We start from the raw sequence: 13,774 nt of genomic DNA on the forward strand, positions 1-13,774 counted from the left end.
ACATGAAAGTAGACAGATCTTGATGGTACATCTACATTTTTAGGATCCTGATGACGATCACAGACTCTTTCAGCAACATTTTTGTGAGACGTGAATGATCTAGAAACCACTCTTCCTACTAAAGATGAAACTGTGGAAAGAATCTTCTCATCACCAGCAGCACAAAGGACCCCCCAGAACTGCTTTTCATTTATAATATATTACCCTGGATAAACATTAATGGGCCACGTGTGCTAGAGCCAAACCTTCTGAAGCAGATCCAACAACCGCAGGCGTTACCATGGCAGTGTCTCCACCAGCTTCTGAGCAGCTCCACCATGCTGGCTCTTGTTCAGAGCCTGAGGCCTAAACTCAGTCCCACAGACCTTCTTTTCCTACCCAGCTAATTACCATCCTCTCGTACCATTGCTACACAATTGCACAACCACAGCTAAGGTTTGCACTCTCCATGACAGTGCTGTCAACAAAAGGTCTCTTTGCATGGTTTTTGGGCTGAATGCTCAGAGATCTGTACTGCAACAAGGTCCCCAGGGATGTGGTCATGGCCCCAGACCTGACAGTGGGCAAGAAGACTTTGTACAATGTTTTTAGATACATGGTTTATGTTTTAGTCTGCTCTTTGGCAGGAATTGGATTGAATGATCTTGAGTCTCTCCCAGCTCAGAATACTGTATGATTCTAAGTTTCTAGTGTTTTCTGCTTTTCCCACTCCTTGATATGTGACTGCAAGGATATTAGCACAACTCTTTGGTGAAAACTTTTGAGATCACTAGCTGCAAGAAATAAGAATAGAAGAGGGCTTAGCTTTCTTATCTTTTAATTAAACCCAAAACCCCAAATAATGTTGCTCACTTACAATGCAATAGAAGTATCATCTGTTGGAGAAGGACAAACAAAGAAGCTAATATGCAAACTCAAGCTGTCCTTCAGTGCATGTTACTATGGCTGGTAGGATTTTTACAATCTGCCTCCCCTGCTATTGTCACTTTATCCTGCCATGGAAGTCTTGCTCAGCTTTAAGTGTTAGTAACTGATCAATGCCCTGCTAGAGCCTGGATGTGAGCCTGTTTGCTGGATGAACACAAGCGCCAGGAGTAGCAGCTGGCCAAGGGCTCAGCAGGAAGAGGTGTCCCTCCATCTGTAAAGAAAATCCTTAGTCATAAATGAATCAAACCAGAACTATTACACTATCTTATGCAATGTTTTTAGAAGGGCATTTATCCTGATATATTGTGAACCTGGAAATCTCTCTCCTCCCACTCCCCTGAAGATATGTATTAAAACATTAAAAATTGTAGCTGCTCATACTTTTATATTTGCAGAGTTAATTTCTAAAGCAGAGTGATTCTTTTTACTGCAAGATCTAACTAGAGGGTACTTGACTCTGCACCTCCAGTAATAAAAGAGGCACTGTTTCATTTATGAGAAGAAGCAACTTCAAGGTTTATGTTTCTTCCTAACATCTCAGCAGCTGCATTACAAAAGACCATCACTTATACTGTCCATATTTCCATATTCTAAATATCACCAAAGCATGTAGAATACAAGAATCTGGACCTAATGTCAGAGAAGCTCCTTTATCTCACTTCTTGCCATGCATAAGCCCAGTCACGGTAAAATGCTCATTGCTGCAAATTACATTTTAAGCACAATTGACATTCCAGGCTCAAATCTGGAAAAAAGTTCGAGGAAGGATTCCTTTCCAGGGGTTCTTTGAATTAATTCTTTGTGTATCATTGTAGCTATTAAGTCCTTAGTATTGGTCTTGTATATGTATGAAATTGTGGTTACCCTGTGGTGAACCAAAGTACTGGTTTCACACAACATAGAGGACTGAGATTATGTCCATTATCACATTGGTACTGATTGTGGGTAACACTGAAGTAGCTTTTATTAAATGGACCACTTCAGGAAACAGGCAATAGGTCACTGAACTTACCAAAATGAGTTATTTCTTCAGGGTTTATTTGAAACCTGATTGCTTGCAAGAGATGAAGCTGAAAAATAAGACAAATGTATTTGTGACTAAGACCACATATCTGAAGCATAGTTTGTCCTTGGCCTTCTATTGTATCTGTAGTTGTTATGACAAGTTTAAGGGATGTGTGGCCTTCTGGGCCAAATCCTATTTTAATAAAGCTGATGTATCTGAAGCTTCTGTAAAATTACTGTGCTGAAATTGAGCAACTAGGATCACCTATGCTCAAATATGATTTTTTTAAAATTATTCTTTTGCTTTAGGAGCACAAGTATTCCCACAAAATTCTCACCTAACTGAAGGAACACATCTGTGTTTTCAGAGGTCTGGACAGCTAATATGCCGTGTTTAGGACTTCTTAATTTAAATAATTGAAAAAGAGAAATTTAAATGTTTCTAGTGTCATCACATCCAACTGTAATTTCAGGGTGACTTTGATCTTTCCCAGCCTCCCAAAATACAATGTAGTGGCTTGAAACTTTGTGTACTTCTTTCCAAAGAGCCCCCCTGGTGATGGGAGGATATGAATGGCTGCTAAAGCATTTTCTGCCTCATATTTTATCCCCTAAAATACTGCATATAATTTGGTTGATTTTGCAATTACTGCAGTGGATACTAAACACTGGGAGATGGGGATGTACTATTATTTAAATAATGTTATTCCTAATAGTGTATCAACATATCAAACTTCAAGCATATTCCAGACAAGGAGCCTTTGTAGCCAGTAGCTCCTTGTCTCACAGCTTAGTTGCTTCAGTTGGTGCTGTGACTGCCATTACTGTGACACTTTCAGAGCACCAGTCAAGCACATTAATGCAGCTTTAATTACTGATACAGTTACTCTACAAGTATATAAACCTCACTGTACCAGCCAGTTAATTCTTTGTGGGCATTTATGTTTATGATTTAACCCACAGCTCAAAATCACTAATCCTTTAATAAAATTTGTTGCTTTATCTCTATATATCATGCCCTATACAAGTCTTTCAAAATTTATTCCTCACGGGTTTAGAAGTCATCACTTCCACTATATTATTAAGAAAACCTGAACTTCTTATCTGGGGTTCGGGTTGAATTTTTCATTTTTATCTTCCCCCGCAGCTTCTTTGGAATATCAGGTCTCTGATCTGCCTGCAAACCCCAAGCAGTTAAATACTACTTTGGGCAGCTTTTCTACTTAAGGGCATGATTTCAGATTGTTTGCTATGACAGCCTTGCAGTACCAGTTGTTATCTGGCACGGGTAAGTATTTAACTTTGTATTTTCATTGGAATCACACTCATTTATTCTCTGTTCAGTGAGTACTGGAAGTTTAACATGTCATTTGGATTCTCTGTGGTATTTTGAAAAATATCAGCTGAAGCATTATGATACAAGGAAAATAGGTGCCTCCCAAATTTGTCTCCAGTTTTCCTCCTCTTAGGGCATGCAAACTATGTGAAAACTTCACTTTTGGCTGGGCACAAAAGCAGTTCCACATAGAGCTGAACATTAGTGAAAACTAATTACACCATCCTCGGCTTCCCAGCAGTGAAAGAAAAGAGGAGTTATGAGAGGAGGATGAGCCAAGAGAATGACCTGGTTTTCCAACAGTGTGCACAGAGAGACATAAGCTGTGGCTGATGAGGAATGCTAATGGTATCATGCAGCTGGCATCCCCTGCTAAAGCAAGCAGCCACAGTGACAGCTTGGTCTGCCATCAGAGGAAATCAGTGCCTGTCTTGCAGGAAGCAGAGCTGCCTGCTTTCTCATCAGTGTCCTGAGGGATTTCGCTGCAGCTCTTTATTATCACCTTTATTTTATACTTCACTCATGGGGTCATTAAGCATGCCATGTGAATGTGTGATTTAGATCTCCCCTATGGGGCTCTGGTGCATGGTAATGGAACATGAACTGCATGGCTTTGTGGTGTCATTGTCCCACAGAGGCTTATCTAAGGTGTGGTAGGAGGAGACAATTTGCCCCATGGACAGCAGCAGTAACCACGTCTGTTTCCCACAGTTCATGCAGAAACCCTATCTCACCTCATCGCATCCTTGTCTCCTCCTCCTCCACAGCCCCAGGTTCCCTCCATATCTCCTAACATCCTTTGCCCCAGCAGCCTGCCAAGGACTGGCCAGGGAGAAGACAGTGTAGGCTGGGGCTGGTCCAAGCCAGTGCTGTTTGGCTAAACAGAGCAGATGATCACTGAGCTCCTGCTGATACCTCATCTCGGTGCAAGCAGCCACTTGGCTGCAGAAAAAAATGATGAGCAGAATGTGTTTACCCAGGGCCTGTTCTGCAAAAGAAGAGGACTCTATTTGCTAAATAAATCCTTTTTACTTGCAAGAAAAAGCTGAAGACAAAACCTTCTGCAGGTGGCTCATTTTAACATGACTTCGTAGAAAAAGATGAGTGCTGCTCTGGAGAAATGCAAGGACTTTGGAGTGCTAAAACCACAGAGCTGTATCTGACTGGAGCTGAGTGGAAGGCATAGCAAGTATGATGGATTGCCTTTGCTGCAATGATAGACTGCTACAATATAGCCTGCAGCTTTCCTCAAACTGAAAGAGAAGCAGCTCTCTGCCACTTTCTGATATTTCTGTTGGAAAACCAAAGTTTAGAAGGTATGTATCATCTGTCAAAAATCTTTATAAATCTTATTAAGATAAAGATGAATAAAGATGATAAATAAAGATGCAGGGGTGATGAATACATACTATGGAGTGGAGGGGCAGAGTTAAGCAGAGCTTGCAGCTTCAGGCAGCCCTAGGCCAGTCATGCAGAATTTGTGGAGGTCTCATTTATCTAGATGGAGAGCCTCAAGGGAAATGTTATCCCAGCCAAAATGTTGGCAGGAGACAGGATGTCATTTGGATGATGTGAACATACATCTGATCAGAATTTAGAGACCAGACAGTTTACAGAGAAAATAATGAGGCAGAGCCTTAAAGTAAAAGCAACCAAGCACAGCAGCGTATTAGCTGTGGTCCTGCAAGTGGAATTTCCCAAGTCAAATCTCCCTGTTGCAGCTGTTTTTATTCAAGATTAACAGATTTATGAAGACATTGTATGGACAACAAAATCGGAAGGATGATTTGAATGTCTAGGGCTCTTCTTTTTCTTCTAAGGAAAAATGCCAAGATACCCTTTTTATTTCTATGTAATCCATGGTTGCTAATTTTTAAGATTTTACTGAGACCAGTATGATATTTGTGATTTTTTTAAGTGTTCATCATGGAACACTGGTATATTTTCTATGTTTCCCTTCTTCCCTAGTGTCAACTCTTCCTATCATCTTCAGGGGGATTGAGCTGTTGAGAAGAATAACCCCTGCATACAAGGAGCAAGAAGACATGGAGCTCAGAAAATGGGAGAAGGTACTAGAGTGAGAAAAAATCTCTGAGGAATGGCAGAAGAGTGTAAGATTTAGGGATGTGCCTGGAGGGGCTGCAGCCAGGTGTGGGTGGAAGGAGGGGAGGAAGAACAGGGAGTGCAGGAGGTGTTTGGGAGGGGGCAGATAAGCGTGTGCAGGGTGACTGGGGCAGAGCAACCTGATGTAGGCCTGGCTTGCTGTTGCTAAGTTAACCACAGAAATAGTAATTAATTGTCCATTTCTGTAACCCATCATGTTATGGAAGTATTTTCTCTAACAACAACCAGAATTTGCGGTATGCATTATTTTGAAACTTTGAATAATATAAATCAAGATGGGACAGACCTGCCTTTTGAAGATAGAAGAAAATTTGGAAATAAGTGTGTCATGGTTTGACATTGGCCAAATGCCAGGCACCCATGAAAGCTGCTCAATCACCTTCCCCTGCTACAGCTGGACAGAGGAGAGTAAAATTTAACAGAGGGTTCATGAGTTAAAGACCAGGAGAAAACACTCCAAGAGCAAAACAGGCTCACCAAGGAGATACAGAGTGAGTTTATTCCTAACAAAATCAGAGGAGGATAATGACAAGTAAAATACACCCTTAAAAACACCTTTTCTTCATCCAATGCCTCCCTCCTTCCCACTGACAGTGCAGGGAGACAGGGCATGGGGGTTTTGATCAGTTCATCATCCGAGGTTTTCTTCCACTCCGCAGAGAGAGAAGTTATTCCCCTGTGAGACCATGGGGTCCCTTCCCACAGTTCTCAATGAACCTCTCCAACGTGGATCCACTCTCATGAGCAGCAGTCCTCCCAAAACTGCTGCAGCTTGAGTCCCCTCCCACAGGCACACAGTCCTCCCAAAATTTCTGTGGTGTTGGTCACTTCCTTGGGGTGCAGTCCTCCAAGGAAGGCTGCTCCAACCTGGAAGCAAGGGCCCTCTGTATCTCTTTGGGTCTGCCATTGGATCACAGGCAGAAGTGCGTCAGGCATCCACACACTCCGGCATGGGCACCTCCCCCATGGGCTGTGGGTGGATCTCTGCATCCCCCATGGATCCCCATGGGCTGTGGGTGGATCTCTGCATCCCCCATGGATCCCCACGGACTGGGGTGGATCTCTGCATCCTCCATGGATCCCCAGGGGCTGTGGGTGGATCTCTGCATCCCCCATGGATGCCAAGGGGGTGCAGATGGATCTCTGCATCCCCCATGGATCCCCAGGGGCTGCAGGGGCACAGCTGCTTCACCATGGTCTGCACCATGGTTATCACCATGGCCTGCAGAGGAATCTCAGCTCTGGTGCCTGGAACACCTCCTCCCCCTCTTTCTCCACTGACCTTAGTGTCTCCGTGTTGTTTTCCTCACATGTTCTCACCTCCTCCTCTTCTCTGGCTGGAATTAGAACTGCACCTCCCACCTTTGTTTTGATTTCTTCTTAAATCTGATATCACAGAGGAGTTACCACCATTTCTCATTGGCCCAGCCTTGACCAGCAGGATGTCCATCTTCTGAGCCATCAGGGGTTGGCTCTGCTGGACATGGTGGAAGCTTCCAGAAGCTTCTCACAGAAGCCACCTCTATGGTCCTTTTGTTACCAAAAACCAGGCCATGCAAAACCAACACAAAGTGAAAAATTAGGAAATTACTTTTGTCTTCTGAAGTACTACACTCTGTTAATTTTTCAATTATCACGGTAAGCTCATAATAAATTTCTGGAGGAAAGAAAAAGTAATAATTTTTTTATTAACAATTAGAAGATGCATTATGCTAAAAATGCCATAAGAACATTTAAATTTGAACATTTTCCTTAAGATTAAATATCCATTAAATGACTGCAAATCACTAAGAGGCAGCATAATTATTTTTTATTTTTGCAGTTATGAGAAATAGATATAAAACTCTTTCAATTTAAGGTTTTATGACTTGAGTATTGACAAGGATTTATTAAATGAAACTCATTCATGGAATCACTTTTTTCTAGCCTTTAGTATCTAATTTTGAAACTTATCAGTTTGCTACAGTTTAATATACATTAGATTTGTTAAATGCAAGAGTATAACCATTAGCTTAGGATAATAAATGGTCTGTTGTAAGAAATAATTTAGCATATCATCAAAGCAAATAGTAGAACTAATTGCATTCCATTTATCATTGACCGTGTCAAATCCGGCATGGTATTTAAAAGCAAACTTTGTCTGAGAATTAAATGGAAGTCATTGACATTCATTACACTTATGATTGTGTTTACATGTAGTAAAACCTCAGAAACACACTCTGCAGTTATTATTATAATCATTCGTTTTAACTCTGCTGCTGTCATAAAAAATGGTAAGCATGCCTTTGATTTCTCACAACAAACCTAAGCCCAAGGCCCTGCCCCATAACTAACAACATATTGGGATGTTCTGAGTAAAAGGCCATTTGGGAGAGGGTAACCTTAAATACACACTGCTTTGGGCAATTTTCCCCACGGTGGATGACATGGGGGCAGCCATCTCTCCTTCCAGCTCCTATGGCACCTGAACTGATGATCCAGCTCAACCATGGGACTACAGCAGCTTCCTAGATGCTGTGCTGGGTCCCTACCCCACATTTCCCATCAGGAGAAAAGAGAGGAAACCAATTCTAAATCATGCAAGAAAATTATACATGACAAGAAAGCTGATAGTGGCTTTGCCTATTTTTTTTGCTTTAGTTTCAAGATGGAACAGCAATTATCTTTCCCTTTGGAAAACTGTATCAAATAAAAAGAAACAAATCCCATTGTAAGAGCATCAGGCAAAGCTAATGGCCCAAGTCCAGTTTAGGTGGCATTTTTCATGAGCAGATGCAGAGTAAGTATGCAGGAAGCAGCCACTGCAGTGTGCTTACTGGTACCAGTAATAGCTCCTTACATCAGACCATCTCCCTGCTCCTTGCAGCAGCGCAGCCTGCAGGGGCTGTTCCTTGGCCTGGGAGCTCTCTGCAGGGAGGTAAACAGCAGACACATGGCAGAGCACCGTGGCAGGGAGAGGGCCAGGACCCCTGAGGACTGGCTGGGGCTGAAGGCTCAGCTCAGCTCATCTCAGCAGGTCTTTGCCCTCTGCTCTTCCTGCTCTGCAGCCACCAGAGGGGCTCTGGCTACAGCCCCCACTGTCCTGGGGCTTCCTGGCTGTGTGTGTGACCCCATTGTCCTGCACCATATCCTCCTTGGCTCTTGCCCTGGGGTTTAGGAGATGTTAAAAATAGGTGAGACCTTCTGGTTTTGCACTTACATCTTCTGGTGTGAGTGTGCACAAAAGGCTGTTCACTCTTGCTGAAACAGGGCAGGACAAAGGGCATCAAACACAAGACACTGCTCCAGGCTTGTCTGGTGCTCACTTCAAGTTCAGTTTTCACTTGCATTTCTATCTGATCAGATTTGGAAGGTACTGAGTACTTTGACCAGCTGCAAGGAAACGGAATGTAAGAAAAATAACCCAGCACTGTTTGCCTTGCTTTGCTAACTTTCCTGTTGCTTCTGCAAACCTGGCTGGAAATAGCAAAGCTGGGGAATAGCACTGACACAAGTACCCTGTACTCCTATGATTTCCACAACTACTGTTTCACCTCCAACAATGTATCTGAGCCAGGACATAGCTCCATATTCTTGAGCCAACGATGTCTCGAGTCCTGAACAAGATCAGGGATCTTAATGGCAACAAAATTTAAAAGAGGTTTCCTTCCTCAATTTTGAGGACCACAAAAAGACTGAGGCTGGGAAAACAAATTGCAAGCTACAAATCTTAGCATTAAGACCCAGGCCCTAGAGAGAAAGAGTAGAAGGTACATGGACACAAATTCTTGAGGTGAAGATCAAATTTGATTGAGTACAATAAGGGACTCAAAAGCATGTTGACAAACAACTTGTTTGAAGACCCTGAGTACCAGCAGCATCACACCTGCAGTGCTCTGACAACCAGACCATGGACATGACAACAGCCTGTTCTTTCCTGTGTGCAGGTGACACAAACGTGACAGATCCTTCTGCATCTCTGAACTGTGTTAAGGAGGTAACTATTCCATGCTGGTCACTATTGCCAACCTATAATCTGTGGCTTTTCTGGTTTTTTTATGTGGAAGAAAAAAATAATTGTTTTTTTTAAACAGCCTTCAATTTCTAAGGGAAAAATGTATATGTCACAGAAAATTCAACTGCAGAGGGAAGTGAATAGTGCTACATGCTGCTCATCTTCCTCCTGCTAACATAACAACTCTAATCATGCAAGCAAAGTAAACAAGATTACAGGATTTATATTAAATGGGTCAATTTTTCTTTTCAAATGTGTTGTTGCTAGCTTTTAAAATAGCAGAGGAGTTTGCTAGAGTTTTGTGTAAGAGTCCTGCTCTTTTCATTCTAGTGGGAAAGTCCTCTGCCTTGACTTGTGGTTCTCTCAACCCCAAAATGTGTGAGACAACATTGTCAGTGAGAGAGAAAATGCAGGCACACATTTGGCGGCATCTCCAATGGCACTGGAGTGCAATCTCAAGAGACCACTTCCCTTCTTGCTGCTCTTGGATAACAACGGGGAGATCATCACCACCTCTCAGAGCTGGGAAGGTGATGAAAGACATTGACAAGTAGAAAGTGCTTCTCCAGGGGTTAGCTGGAAATCTTTCCTTTGAAGACTGTGAGTCTTCACTCTTGACAAAATGCCCTAGCAGCCTGGGGAAGCTCAGCAAAACTGGAGGCTATCAGGGGATGCTGTTACTAGAAATCATGAGACAAACATGTGCATGTTCAGAAAGCTGAAATGTGACTGTCACTGAAACTAGGAAGCCAAACAGCCTGAAAAAAACTCTTAATCATTGCATAAAGCTAGGATCACATTTGAGGAAGACTGCTTACACAAGAAGTACAGGGCTGAGAATAAACATCTGGGAACAAAAACTTCTTGCAAATGCAGCCAATGATGACAGAGAGAGTATTCATTCTAAAAAAAGTTAATAAGAAGAGTCTCCCCATTCAGTAACCATCACTCACAGCACATGATATGCATACTTTTGACCTCCTTGCATGGTACACAGACCACTTCATCCTGCTTTAGTGTTTGGACTGTTGTGTTTTAAAGTTGATTTATTGCTGCTGTTCACTCTTCTGGGAACCAGCGCCTCCTGTTTATCTGCACAGGAGAACTCCATGCCACTTCTCCAATTCAGAGATACTTGCAATGAGAAATGATAAATTCCACAGAGGCATAACCTTTGGTCTTCAGCTGACCATTCAGGTATTAGTGATGATCCATTGCACCTAGATAACAGGAACTGGAATGGGTGTGATTAATAGACAGCTCAAAATCTATCCCATCATGAACCAAATGAACCCGATGAACCCTAATTTCTAACCTGATTTCAACCTGGGCACATTTCCTACAGTAAAAAGTCCATATCATGTTGCAGATACTTAAAACTTTCAAGTTTCCTTTACTACTTAAAGTGGAGTTGGCATGAAGGTGGCTAGACTCTCAAGTAATGCTCATATCTGAATATTCTCTTAAATAGGCCTCATTTAGTAGCTTGGATTGTGCTGTTTTGGCTAGGGTAGAGTTAGTTTTCTTCACCATGGCTGATGTGGGGCTATGATTTGGATTTTTGCTGAACACAGGGCTTCAAATATAGTGATGTTTTTGTTATTGCTGAACAAGGCTTACACAGAGCCAAGGGCTTTTCTGCTTTTCATGCTGCCATGCTGGCAGGGAGGCTGGGAGATTGAGAGAAGACACAGCCAGAACAGGTGACTCAAACTGACCAAAGGGATAGTCCAGACTACATGACATCATGCTCAGTAAAAAAAAGTGGGGGGAAGAAAGAGGAAGGATTTGGAGTGATAGCATTTGTCTTCCCAAGTAACAGTTATATCTGATGGAGCCTTGCTGTCCTGGACATGGCTGAACACCTGCCTGCCCCTGGGAAGCAGTGATTCATTCTTTTCTTGTTTTGCTTTACTTGTGTGAGTGGCTTTTGCTTTACCTGGTCAACTGTCTTTATCTCAACCCAGGAGTTCTCCAGCTTTTACCCTTCTGATTCTCTCCCAGTCCCACTGGTAAGAGAGTGAGTGATGTGATGTGATGTGATGTGATGTGATGTGATGTGATGTGATGTGATGTGATACTCGGTTTCTGGCTGGTTCTTTTCTCTCAGTTTCTGCCCATCCAGTCTATATTTTTTGGTGTTGACATTGTTCTAGCATTGAACTGCAATCAGCTTATGGTAAATCACTGAATCACTAAACTGAGACTGACTTTTCTCTTGCTCTTTCCCTCTTTTTATTTGACCTTGTAAAACAACACAAATTTAATTTTAATTGCTTGTGATGTCTCTATGTAGTCCTTTGAGCTGATGTTTCCATTAACTTTCTGTAAACAACTTGGTTTGAGTATGAGATCTATTCTGTATCTATTCTCCATGGAAATTACATTAAACCAATGGAAAGGTGGAACCCTATTTTTGCCCCAGTTGTTTTGATTCAGAAAAACAGTCAGTAAATATAGGTGAAAGGTGACTGTCCCTGTGAGTTAAGGCAGAGATGTCTTTCCTCCCATTGCCTCTGAGCTTCTAATAATTATGAATCATCCTCCAACTGGTTATCAGCATTCTGTCAACTGGCTGGAACACTAATAGCTCCAAAGTATGCAGTATCAAAAGAGGTCTGAAGATCAGAGTATTAATTGGTACTATTTCTACAAGGTCCTATTTATACAGATTACTTTACTAAAAAGAGGAATTACTGAAGTTCTAGTGTTTCTATGTCATTGTTGGTGTGAGGCATCCAGAGCTATCACAGCCTTCATTTTCTTTTTCTCGTAACTCTTCCCTGTGCACGGGCGTTCCTGCCCTGAGCAGCTCAGACAAAAATGCACTTTGGACTGATTCTTTCCTCCCACCCCAAGAGCTGAGTGCTCCAGCTGGATGGCAACAGATTTTTAACTATACCCAGTGTCAACCATACCGAGTGCCACCACATGTAAAAGGAGATGGAACAGGGAACAGACTCTCAAGTCCAAGCATTCAGAAATTGAAGCAACCTTTTCCCTAGTTTGGGAGGTGGATCATTATTTGTATTTGTCTTCTGTTGCACTGAGCTTGCAGTAGCTAGGAACATTTCATTTTCAATGGAAGATGAAATTCCTGCATAATCACGTAATTCCTGCACCTGAGGCTTTAAGAAAACACACTGACCACTGCAGGAGTTGGCAGCAGTGGGGGAAGAGGAAGAGGAGATGGAGGAGGAAATAATCTCATTCCCTCACTGCAGGAGTGGAATCTGACCCTGCTGCTGATGAGTGGCGATAGAGGGAGAGGAAATGGGAGAACCAGAGGAGAAAAGAGCCCTTAGGACGACATCCTTAAGAGAAGGAAATACTTGGGATTAGCAGGGAAGGTCATCAGGCTGGGCAGCCCTCAGACATCTGTCCAAACCAATCTGGAGCTCCTGGCCACTGGGTTGCCTCATTAGTGAGTATTTTTTGCACTCCAAAAGATGAGGAGGGGAAGGATGTCTTTCCTGCTCCGGTTTATCTGCGTCATAGGGATAACACCTGATTTTGTCTGCATCCAACTGTGAACCATACTCAAAAAAAAGTGTGGAGGCAAAAAAACCTCCAAAAATGGTAGAAGTGCCTCACAGTTGGAAGTAAAGGAAACTTAGAGCTGGAGATGCATTTTGTGCTTTGTTCACTTTCTCTCTTTGGAGCAGAAAATGAAAATTTTTACTCTACTTAACCTATGAAATGCAGATATGGAGCCATACAATGTTAGGAATCCAAGTATTAAAACTGAATGCAGAGAAATGTGGCAGAAGGAAATTTTATGTACGCTTTCTTTTATATTCTGGCTCTCCAGACAAAACAGGACTGCTAAAATATGTACATATACATTGAGCTGTGGCATCAGTTTTCTAGTTCTGCATTAATATCATCTGTAGTAGCAGAAGCACTATATAAAGCATTCATCCATCTTTTTTTCTCGTTTTGTGTAAGGTGACTACACAGTTCAGTCTTGTACTCTCCCTAATAGTGTGCCACTCTTCTTAGTCCAGTAGATTTGAGAGGATGAAGTTTATGTTTCTGTTTTCAAGTGTTGCTTCCTTCATGAGCAGGAAATCCTCCCTCCCTCCATGCATTTTTAAAATAGTTGACAGATCCCCCAATTAATTGCATATCAAACTGAAGTTCTTTTTCCTGTCCTACGTGACTATGCACTACTCTTAAATAGTCCATCTGTTTTCTTACTCCCAATAAGAATACTAAAAACATCCCCTACCTACCAAAACAAAAACTCTCCTGGGAAGATGAATGTGGCAGTAACATGTGCCAATAAGATCACTCATATATCAGTGGGATATCTTTGAGTATTACCAACGGGAGACTCTAAGAACATATATAAAATACATAGTAATATCTCCAAACTAGTCAAGTCC

This window comes from Zonotrichia leucophrys, chromosome 2, assembly GCF_028769735.1.
Source record: "Zonotrichia leucophrys gambelii isolate GWCS_2022_RI chromosome 2, RI_Zleu_2.0, whole genome shotgun sequence".
NCBI lineage: Eukaryota > Metazoa > Chordata > Aves > Passeriformes > Passerellidae > Zonotrichia > Zonotrichia leucophrys.